General features: G+C 39.4%; 1 pseudogene; it reads right to left on the bottom strand.

Annotated features, from left to right (window-relative positions):
* Nucleotides 1-365: 365 nt before the first annotated feature.
* LOC138175661 (26S proteasome regulatory subunit 6A-A-like) lies at nt 366-1,963 on the bottom strand (annotated as a pseudogene).
* Between the last annotated feature and the right edge of the window lie 9,835 nt (nt 1,964-11,798).

Here is an 11,798-nt window from a genome sequence, read left to right as displayed (position 1 = left end):
TATTCAGACACTATCAATTCTCTCTTTGGAGATGGATATATTTTCCATCATAAGTCTTTCAGAGTTGTCTTGGATCATTGTATTGCTGAGAATAGCTAAGTCATTCACAGCTGATCATCTTATAATATTGCTGTTACTTTATATACAGTACCTTTCACTTTGTGTCTGCTCATATAATTCTTTCCAGGTTTTTCTGAGAGCATCCTGCTCATCATTTCTTGTAGCACAGTAGTATTCCATCATAATCACATACCACAATTTGTTCAGTCATTTCTCAATTGAATATTCCCTCAATTTCCAGTTTTTTGTTACCAGAAAACAATTGCTGGCATGAGTTTCTTTTTTTTTTCTTTTTTTTTTAACTATTGGGGGAAAACAACCCCAGCCTCCTTTATTGTTACTGCTTTTACCGGCAAGTCAGACAAATGAGTTGATCCCAGGCTTGGGGCCGGGGCTCCCCAGCCCTGTCAAGCCTAGTACTGCAAATTGACTTTCTTCTTGGCCTACACCTCCAGGATGCCCTCCATGTAGTCTTCATGGGTGAGGTCAGTGGCTCCCCGGCGAAGTGCAGTCATGCCCGCTTCCACACACATGGCCTTGCACTGGGCCCCATTGAAGTCATCAGTGCAGCGAGCCAGTTCCTCATAGTTCACGTCAGGGCTCACATTCATCTTTCGGGAATGGATCTGCATGATCCTTGCTCGGGCTTCCTCATTGGGCATTGGGAACTCAATCTTGTGGTCCAGGCGGCCAGAGCGCAGCAAGGCAGGGTCCAGGATGTCCACCCTGTTTGTAGCAGCAATCACCTTGACTTGAGTGTTAGGCTGAAATCCATCCAGCAGGTTCAGGAGTTCCAGCATCGTCCTCTGAACTTCTCAATCCCCTGCCTTCTCACTGTCAAATCGCTTGGTTCCAATGGCATCCAGCTCATCAATGAAGATAATGGAGGGAACTTTCTCTTTGGCCAATGGCAAATGCATCCCAGACAAGCTTTGCTCCATCCCCAATGAACATCTGTACCAGCTGGGGTCCAGCCAATTTCAGGAATGTGGCCTTGGTCTGGGCAGCACATGCACAGGCTAGTAGGGTTTTTCCAGTACCTGGGGGTCCATACATCAATACTCCCTTTGGAGGCTGGATCCCCAAATCCTCAAATTTCTCTTTATGGCTCATTGGCAATACAATAGCCTGTACCAGCTCCTGGATTTGCTTGTCCATCCCTCCAATGTCACTGTACTGCTCTGTGGGCCTCTCATCCACCTCCATGGCCTTCACTCAGGAGTCATACTCGGTGGGAAGGGTCTCAAGGATCAGGTAGGAGTCTTTATTTACTCCCACCAAGTCTCCAGGTTTCAACTTCTCTGCATCAACCAAACCAATCACTGGCAGAAAATAGGTCTGTCTGGTAGAGGTTTTGATCACAGCACATTTGCCCTTTCTCTGGGAGTCAAGGTCAATTTTTGCACCATCTTCTTCTTGGTCATTGGGGTCAACATCTAGCAGCTCGATGACGTTGGAGACAAGGTAGAACAGCGTCTTGTTCACTTTAATCTTCTCACTGTTCTCTTTGATCTTGTCCTTCATGGCCTGTAGTTCATGTGTCACACGGAGCACTTCACTTTTCATGATCTTGATCTCACTGTCCAACGGACAAGTCCTCTGAATAATCTCCTCGTGGACATTTTGAGCACTTCCTCCCCAATTCCATCTTGCTCGGCCTCGTCCCACACTGACGCCATCTTATCCTGCCGAGTGACTGGGCCCCCACTTCCGGCCGCACATTCGACACTGGGCCGCGAGATCCGTAGGGCGGCGGGCATGAGCGGGGATAAATGCCCAGAGCCGAGCCCGGACCAGCGCCGCCTAGGCCGGCCTCCTGCCCCGCCACCCAGGCTGCATCGGCCGCCTCCTTCGGTAAGCCGACACTCTGGCGCGCGGCTCCAGCGAATCTGCTAAGCTGTTTGGGGGAGGGTCGGGGGCGGCAAAGAGGAACCTGGCATGAGTTTCTAATGAAAAGTTGTTACTTAGAAACAACATGGTTTAGTGATTAGAGAGTAAACCTAAGAGTTAGGAAGATGTAGGTACACATCCCATCTTTGACACAAACTGTGTTACCTGGGGCAAGATTTGCCCTAGCAACTTTAAGAACATAAATTGTAGAAAAGGTGCCAATTTACATTAGTAATGAAAGTTTCCCACTGGAAGCTTACTTCAACAATAAAATCATTAGTCTTTTAAAGAAGTGACTGTCTTACTCATTGTTTACACAAAGCAAACTTTTAACAGTATACTCTTGTTTGACAAACTGTTGTTGGTACAGTGACAATAAGCTAGTATTAATAAGCATGACCATTTCTCTTTCAAAACATCCCTGTGTATGAGGGACAGAGATGACAATTAATTATTCAGTTAATTTGATCATGGTAGCTATCCATTTCTTTTTTCAGTATTGAAAAATTACTCTTATCTGCTAAAGATCAAACCTGAGGGTGAGAGAGCTTGCCACTGCTTTATCAAAGCCAAAAGAGGAGCACTCATCAGTGGATGATGTAGTGGTGTGGTTGTGGGATACTGAGGTTGGTGTTGGGCAGCAAAATGTGAAGATGCTGGGGCAAGGTCAGTTTTCCCCAATGAATCTAAACAAAAATACAGGCAATACATTTACAACTGCACTGAACAGCTGACACCTTATGCAGAATGGAAAAAGTGTGGAGCTTGAATACTGATTCAGGGGTCAGGAACAAAGCACGCGAAGTGTTAAGACATGATGGATGAAATGGAGACACAGCTGTGTTTTGATACATGTCCTACAATTGACTGTCATGGCAAGAGTGGAATGCAGAGCTCTTATTGGTTATTCTTGTAATCCACCTCCTACCACTTCACTTCACCTACAACCTTTTACCGTGTTTCCCCAATAATAAGACACTGTCTTATTAATTTTTTTGGACAGAAAAACACCAGAGGGCTTATTTTCAGGGGAGGGCTTATTTTAATGAACATTGACAGCAATTTTAATAAACAGGTAAATGTGAACAAAAAAAATGCACCTTTATTCAATAATGATCATGTCATCTTCTTCAACAACATCGTCATAAGTGTCCATACCCTGAATTCCGTCCTGGATGTCTTGCTCCTCCATTTCCTTCAGAAGAAGTGGACCCAATCTGTCATGTCCAGCAATATAACTCTCTTTAAATGAATATGTCTTGTCCAGGTAACCTGCTCGTAGTGCCTTGGCGACACAGCTGTCAGTAATTTTATCCCATGACTTCTTCACCCAAGTCACGACTTCTTGCAGACAGGGCTTCACAAAGTTTCCACGCTGATTTCTTTCCATTCTATTTTCAATGTAGTCATTGACTTCCATGCGCAAATGGTCCTTGAATGGCTTGTTTATTGCAATATCAAGGGTCTGGAGATAGGCAGTCATTCCTGCAGGAATCATTACTTGATCTATTCTTCTCTCTGCAAGGAAGTTCTTCATTTCTTTAGCGCGGTGAGTGCTGACCGAATCTCAGACTATCAGACTTCTTTGGTTACCTTGCAAAACAAGTGGCAGCATTAAATCAACCTACTTTCTTATAACGGCTTGTGTACACCAGGCTTTTTCGGTTTCAAGAACGTAAATGCCAGATACACGTTCAATCTTATCTTTCTTGCCCTTACTGATGATTAGAGGTGTGGCTTTCTTTCCATCCAAACGAATTGCCAAAACACAGGTGACCCGTGCACTTTCATAGCCAGTGGTGGGAATGTAGATTGACGTTGCACCCCTGTGATGAATTGTTGTTTGAGATCCTTGTCCCATAAACACTGCAGTTTCATCCATACTGGTAGCAATCATATTGCAGGTTTGGTACTTGGAAATGTCGATCCTATCAATAAAGGACTTGAATGCAAGTGCACGTTTAATAACTTCAGCATCTTCCAGCTTAAACAGTGTTGTTGATCTTCTTAGGGACAGTTCATACCATTGAAGGAAACCGTCCAACCAGTGTTGTGATGCTTTGAATCCTTCTGAGACCATTTCAAACTCTGGTGCCACTGAAAGGGCAAATGCTTGAATACCATATCAGCCCTGCGCACAACCAAGGCCTTTGCTCTCCTGTCAGCAATCCATTCACCAATGAGGATCTCCAAGTCAGGATATAAGGGCTGCCGACCTGATCTAGACCTGCACTTTTTCCCTTTTCCCTCATCCACCTGTTGATTGAGGTTATTATAATCTGCTTTCCATTTTCTGACCATTCGAAGATCCAAAAGTTTTTCTTTACAGAAAACTGCAAGATTCTTGCCATGTGACTCCTCTACAATTGCTTTCTTATACTCAACAGTATAGCTCTTCCTTTTTGTACTCATGTCTGGGGGCAAAACAGACAGAATAATAAAATTATGACCATCAGTCCTTCTTTTCACTCCATCATGCCCCCTAAGTTCTTCTTTTTTCCTCCACCATGCCCTTTTTATCCTCCATCATGCCCCCTCACTCCCTCTTACATACCGGGTTTTTATGTTGTCCTGCCTCAGCTCTCCTCCGCGGCACTGCTCTCAATGGCGCCAGCAAGCAAATCACTGGGGAAGAACAGGATGACGCGCTCACTGCTGCAGCTTTGATTGGATGCAGCTCGGAGCACGGCGTGCATTTCACCCGGGGGGGCGGTACATACAGAGGGCACCATAATGTAGCGTGTAGCGCAGGGGATCACCTTCACTACAGTAGCAATCTCAATAGGGCTTATTTTCAGGGGAGGGCTTATTTTAGAGGAATCTTACACAGTAAGGGGAGGGCTTATTTTTGGGATAGGTCTTATTATCGGGGAAACACGGGTAGCTTGTATTGTCACACCCTACTATAGAGATTATTGTACTAAACTGAGAAATCATATGGGCTAACAGGAATATATCAATTTCCTCTTTACCCTGTTACCTCGACACAGGCTCCACTTGTAGCCCTTTTGTTGTGGTTCACATGTGGCCTTCTTTAAGCCTACAGGAAGATTGTTTGGCATTGTATTGATTATCCAGCAGGGAAGTTTAATTTTGTGCTTTGTCTGTGTATTAAATAAATGAATAAATAAATAGGTAAATGAATGGATGAATAAATATAACCACTGGGAGGAGCTCTGCTTGAGCTACCATAGCAAATCTCATAGTCAAGGGTTCTTTCTCATGGGTTAGCAGAGCTTTTCAAAGCATAATCTAAGGACTGCTGGGATTCCCCAAGACCCTTTTAGGAGGTCTGTGAGGTCAGAACTATTTTTTGTAATAATACTAAGACATTTAAATTTATATTATGGCAAATACTGATAGAAATAACTCACATAAGAAAAAGTTCAATTGTATTTTTTTTTTTTTTAGAGTGATAAAGCTGCCTGCGGACAAGTTTGAGAACTACTGGGTTATAGAATCCCAACTGGCCACTAGAGGGTGCTAAGATAACAAATACCAGACTTTTCCTCACCCACCATGCCCCAAAGCGAAAAAAAAAATAGCTTTTACTAACCCCACTCTTTCTGGGTTTCAAATTTAGTCTAGGGTCAAGAACTTGACATAGTGTGATTACATTGTTTATTGTTGTAGGAGAAGTCATAAAGGAAGAGCCTCTAATATGCTAAACTGGGTTCGCTCACAAAGACCTTAAGAACATGGGCTCTAGCCCCTTGCAGATGAATGACTTTTTTTTTTTCTGGGATAATACAGTTTCTGAATGGTCCCAGAGATGGTTATGTCAAAGATGATTGCCTATGGGTTGGCAGGAAAGTGTACTCATGAGTTGTGGTATAGACTCTAAAAACTGTGGAAACAGTTCTGTTCTCTCTTTTTTGCAATCTTTGGTTTGATAATCCTTTCTAATGCTTTCTTTCCTTTGGACTTTTAACAAAAAAGAGCACAGTACAAAGGAAATTATATCAATTAAGAAAAATCATCACCAACCATCTTCATCTTCTAATCCTCTTCTTATTTCCCAGATCTCTTGGTGTGGGTGGATACAGTAAAATCTCAACCATGCATTCTCACACACACACACACACACACACACACACGTGCACACACACACTTTTTATGGAAAGGAAAGAGTGGAAGGGAATATTTCGTCCCCATCTGATTCTCATGCCCTAATCATGAAAGGCAGCATCTCTGAGCTCATCAGGCAAAAGGAGTCATGGCAGCTGGAAGTTTCAGCAACTCTGAATTACTTTTCCCTTTGTGACTTCTGCTCAGCAATTCTGCTTTAGGATCAAAAGCTCTCCCATCACCACTAGATTTCCCTAGTTTCCTCACTTCACTTAAAATGAAGTTGTATCTACTTGCATGCACAAAGGATTGCTGATAAAAACCATGTCTCAAATTGTTTCTCTCTAGCATTGATCAGGGTGTCTCCATGTGGTTCTTGGTCATACTTTTCTCTAAAAATGCCAAAGTCAGAGCTTGCTAAAGAGATGGCCCAACACAGTGCAGAGAGAGCCCCCGTATCCTATGAAATGACTTCTGCCTTCCCCCAAAAAAGAAGCTCATCATGACCCTAGAAAAGGAGACCATTTCTTCTGGCAAGAACATTAGAAAAGACTCTTCCATTTTTTCTCTCTCCATCTCTCCTTCTCTCCTTTGCCTCTGTCTCTCTCTGTTTCTATCCTTCTCTCTCTCTCCCTCTCAAATATCTCTTCAGGCCCAGAGGCAAACAATTCAAATAGATAAAAGAACAAGAAGAGTATTAAGCTACACTTACAATTTTCTAACTCCAAAAAGATAAAACAGTGAAAAACGAAAAAGTGCAAAGTATAAAGAATTCTAATTGAGCTACTCATTTAAAGGCAGCCCCAAGTAAAACTTTGCAGCTCTGTACAATTTTCAAGGTTTTATACACTGTCCACGTTTATTCTTCTGTCAGACCTGCCATTTTCTGTGTAATATAACTCTGCTTCAGATTATCAATCTTTAAAAAAGTACACTACTGCTTTATAGCCACTCCTGCTTTGCAATACAAATGGCATAATTACTTGTTTCTGGCTGGAGGGGGTCCAGTTCATCTAGTCCATTTTTTAAATGCAAATCTTATTAAGTATTTTATCCTAAAATGGCTAATGCAAAAAGGGCAGTCTTAGACAAAGATGGACAACATGCCTAAAAAATAAATACTAGGCGAATAATGAAACCTGAATCAAATCAGCCTACTGGAAACTGAATTGATTACTTATTGAAATATGTTAACATAGTGTAATGGGTAACTACCAAAGTCAGATATAAAATAATATTTCATGAATCATTGTTGGGAGACTGTGAATTTTATAAGCATCAATAAGAATTTTTTAAAAATATGTTCACCAAAATCTAGATTATCATAAAAGACCTTATGTGTTTTGCATATGGTATATGTATTCAGCAAGAGGAATTTTTTTTCTAAGCAGATTACATTAGTGAAGTTAGGGCAACTTTCAAATATAGCAATTAATGGTTTTTCATAAAATGTAGCAGAAACTTCTTAGAAATGCAGGTTGTAATAAGTTGTAATACTATTTTTGTTTTTTAAACAATGTGTTTATTTTAGATCATTTAGTACTGAGCAACATTAAAAATTTAATTAAATCATTTGATTTCTTAGAGCAAAATGCAGGGGGACAAATGTAGAAAATATATTTCTAGTTTATTAGTAGATATCTATTCACCTATAACCTGCTGTATGTCATTTTACCTTTCTGGGTCTCATCTCCTATGTCTTCAAATAGGACTAAACTGTAAAATGAGAATAATAATTATTTGACCCTCCCACCTTCTTTATTGATATCTATCACTGATCATATTTCTGGTATCCCAGATGCACTAAGCTTTATGAAGCCTCACCTTAGAGCTTCATGCCATTCATCTCATCAGGACCTGGATTTTTCTTCAAGTTTGGCTTCTGACAGACCAACTTAATTGTCCCAGTAGGTACCTATAGTTTCTATCTTCAGGTCCAATTACAATAATGAACTGGGTGTACTGTAATCTTTCAGAAAGAATAGGGTTCTTACTATAAAACTGGCAGCAGCTTCCCAATTCTACTCTTTCTTAGCCTCTACCCTGAAGTCTGCTATCTCTTTGGTGAGAAAAAGAGGAGATAGAAAAACAGAGTAGCATGAGTAATTTAGTAATGCTTTGGCTCCTTTGTCTTTTCACTTCAACAGCTCCTCCTAGTACAAGGCTAAGTCCTCTCACTGAGACATCTTACCCTAACTTACGGTGACACTACATTTCCTAAATATTTATCTCTACAGGATTGGGCATAACTAAGCAATGTACATTTCTTTCAATAATCACTAAACTTCTCTGGGGAGCTGTCTTCCTTAGTTCTTTTCTGAAACTCCGTTCCTTTACTGTTGTCCCATGCAATTGTGGGAATGGGGATAAGTTATAGTGGCAATCTTTTTCCTGGGGGTAAGTTCATTGTCTATCCTATATGCTCAGCTGATTTTCTGGTTTTGTTATAAGCAAAAGAATTATTCAATGCTTCACATCTTTTCAAAGATGCAGAGACTCCTTATTACTTTAAAAGATATGAAATGTTTTACTTAAATCCCACCCTTTATAAGGTGCAAATGCATTTTCAACGGGATGTGCACTTTCATGTTATTAATTAAAACTAATGAATAAGTACCTCTTTGTTCCACAAAGTCCTGTTTCAATGTTACATAGTAGGATCAATGTGCCTGTGGGCTCTTGAAGATTCTACCATGCTGGAGAGTCTTTGAGGAGGATCTTAGAAACAGATTATGTCTGAAGAGCAGCATAATTAAGTGTAGAGAGGTTAATCATCAATAGGTTGGTAGTTTGGTGATGAAATTTGTGGCAATACCAATTCATTAAACTAAGAAAAATACAAAATGGCTTAATACTGATTCTAAGCACCTCTGTTGGTTCTGTTATGATGTGACATAGTAGAAAAGGTGGCCTAGGAGGCTAAGAACCATGCAATTTATAAATGATTTATAAATATTAACTTGGCTAATGGTAATAAAAATAGAAGATCCTTACCTAGTCATTAAAGAGTATATACTACTAGGGAAAATAAATTATATACATCAATCTACATTCTTGCTATAAAAAGAAACAAGAAGAGAAAATGAAGACATAGCCGAAAGGAAGAATGGCTCACAGGTTCTCCTTGGAAAAAGCAAATAAAAATCATGACAAAGCTGGTTTTTACCTCCCCCCCACCCCGACCTTGCCATTTTCAATTGAAGTGTGAAGAAGTTACTCAAAAGAGCACCATGAAAGTAATTTATCCACCAAAATTTCTTGGAGAGGATGAGGAGATAGAACATGCTAAGACTTCCATATTGAATCAACATGTACTTGAAAATTCAGCAATATCAATCCAATGCTAGATATAGTGAACACCGAAAAATATTCAGGAATAAGAAATCATAAAACATCAAGAAGCAATGGAGAAAACTAAACCAAAGCAAATGTTTATATAGTGAAAGAACCAACTAAACAAAAATATTTGAAGGACTTTGAAGGATGAAACTATATAAAGAAGAAAAGACTAGAGAGGGATATCTGTAAAGATGACTAGGACAGATTTTTTTTTCAATAACAGTAAGAGTGTAGACACAACATTCGGATAAACATGAAAGTTTTTCTATTGTGCTATGTAAGGAAGAGGATGCAGCATTGATGAAAATTAACATGGGAAGGGCAATGGAGAGAAACCAAAAGCTTGAATACTCATGTAAGCTTTGTGCATCATTATTGCCTTCTTGGAAAAAAAAAAGAATTAGAAACCCTTAACATGATGAGCACCAAATAACAAAAATTGAAATTAATTATATTTTGGTAAATAAGAAACTACTAATGTAGACTCATTTCCAAATCAACTAAATGAGTACATTCAGACTTTGTTAGGGCAAAGACCAAATAAACACCAAACAAAAATTTTTTTAAGAATTTAATGATAAAAAATACATGCAATTGAAACAACTCTAACCTGCTATATTTAAGCAAACTCTTGTAGATGAAAATGAGAAATAGATAACATACCTTGATATACATTACATCCCTTTCCTAAAGATATTTAATCAATAGGAATCATTTACCATAGAGACCAAAGGAGTGATGAAACTGCACCTGTCACAAAACTTGGTGTTTTTTCAAGAATGATCTAGATGAAGTAGCAAAAACACCATATTGCTTATCACATAAGCAATTTGTAAGACCTTATGAAAAAGGTGATGAGATATTATGAACATTATCATCTCATAAAACATTGAGAAGCAGTGGAGAGAAAAAATGGTTTATATAGAATTAAAAACCCACAAAGCTATCTAAAGGAATTTGAACAATGAAGCTATATAGAGAACAACAGCACAGAAAGGGAGATCTGTAAAGATTTCTGACACTTTTTTAGCATCAATACGATTGGAGATACATTTGAACTAACATAATAGTTAAAGTTGTATTATTGTACTATGTAAGGAAGTAGATATGGAACTGAAGAAAATGAAGATGGGAAGAACAGGTGGCTAGATTGAGTACACACAGGGAAGGTATAAGCCTGGAGGTGAAACAATTTTGAGGGCATGCAGAGATTGATTTTTTAAGTTGTATGAAAGAAGAAAGGCTTGGAGAGGGGAAGAATATTAGACTATTATTTGCACTATACAAACCTATTTCCCATCTATGCAAAATGTTTTTTTAGGATAATCTACATATCCATCAAGAGCCTTCAGATGAAGGTTTGAGAAGGGACCAAAATATCTTTTGCAAATGATATTCTATAGCAGAACATATCTTTAGAGTCATAAAATTCAAACGAAGATGTAGAGAATACAAAATTCAACAGTGTTTATTATTAGTTGACTATAAAAAAGGATTTGCTCTGGTAGAGCAAAACACTATTTAAAAGCTCTCCTCCCAAAAAATGCCTGCCATACATATATTAAAATTATATGAGATTCCTTGAGAGGTATATGAAGAGATGAGTTACCAATGATCACTTACTTGCTAATTCTAATTATTCTTTGAATTCTATTACTCTTCTCAGAGCTTGTCTTTCTTGATTTCTCTACAGTTTTTGACAATGCTGATCACTTTCTTTCTTTAGCTTTTCATTATACTCCTTTCTCTTGGCTCTCTTCCGATCTGTCTGGCTACTTAAAAATATTGTTCCACATGATTTCACTGATTTCATCAGTTCTCGTGAGTTCAGTAACATCAGATCCTGAACTCCAGTCACACATTCCAAATGCCTCTTAGATATATAGAATTGAATATCTAGTAGACATATCAAACTCAACACACAAAACAGAACTCGTTGTATTTCTCCTAATGATCTCCCCCTCCAGAAAGTTCCTATCATTGTATTTGTCCTTCATTCTTGAAGAGAACCATGATATCAGGGAAATGATGACATGACTTGCCGTTGACTTGGATTTGAGTGAGGGAGGGCTGAATAAGGTCACCAGCCTTACTTTTTCCTTCACAGCTATCTGGGTCCAATGGCCAGATATTCATCGGGATGACTGGAGATGGCCCATGATACATTGGGAGACCCTGACCCTTATAGACTAAGGTCTTTTCAGGTTCTCACTTCGAGTGAGGTAATGCCCATTCAGTGAATAGGCAACCGTAAGTCATGTCATCGTTTCCCTGGTGCCACGGTCCTTTTCAAGAACAAAGGACACACACAACAGCCATCATTGTAGAGGGCTCCCATTATTCCAGTTACCCATGCCCACAACCTTGGTGTCATTCTCAACTTTTCGTGCACTCTTGCCCCATATCCAATCCATTATGAAATCTTATTATTTTTACTTCCA

Source organism: Petaurus breviceps, unplaced genomic scaffold (assembly GCF_028583685.1).
Source record: "Petaurus breviceps papuanus isolate PSGF00001 unplaced genomic scaffold, PetGlider_PUasm1.0 78, whole genome shotgun sequence".
In the NCBI taxonomy this organism is placed as follows: Eukaryota; Metazoa; Chordata; class Mammalia; order Diprotodontia; family Petauridae; genus Petaurus; species Petaurus breviceps.
The sequence above is the reverse complement of the archived record's forward strand: the minus strand, read 5'-3'. Positions and strand labels throughout refer to the sequence as shown.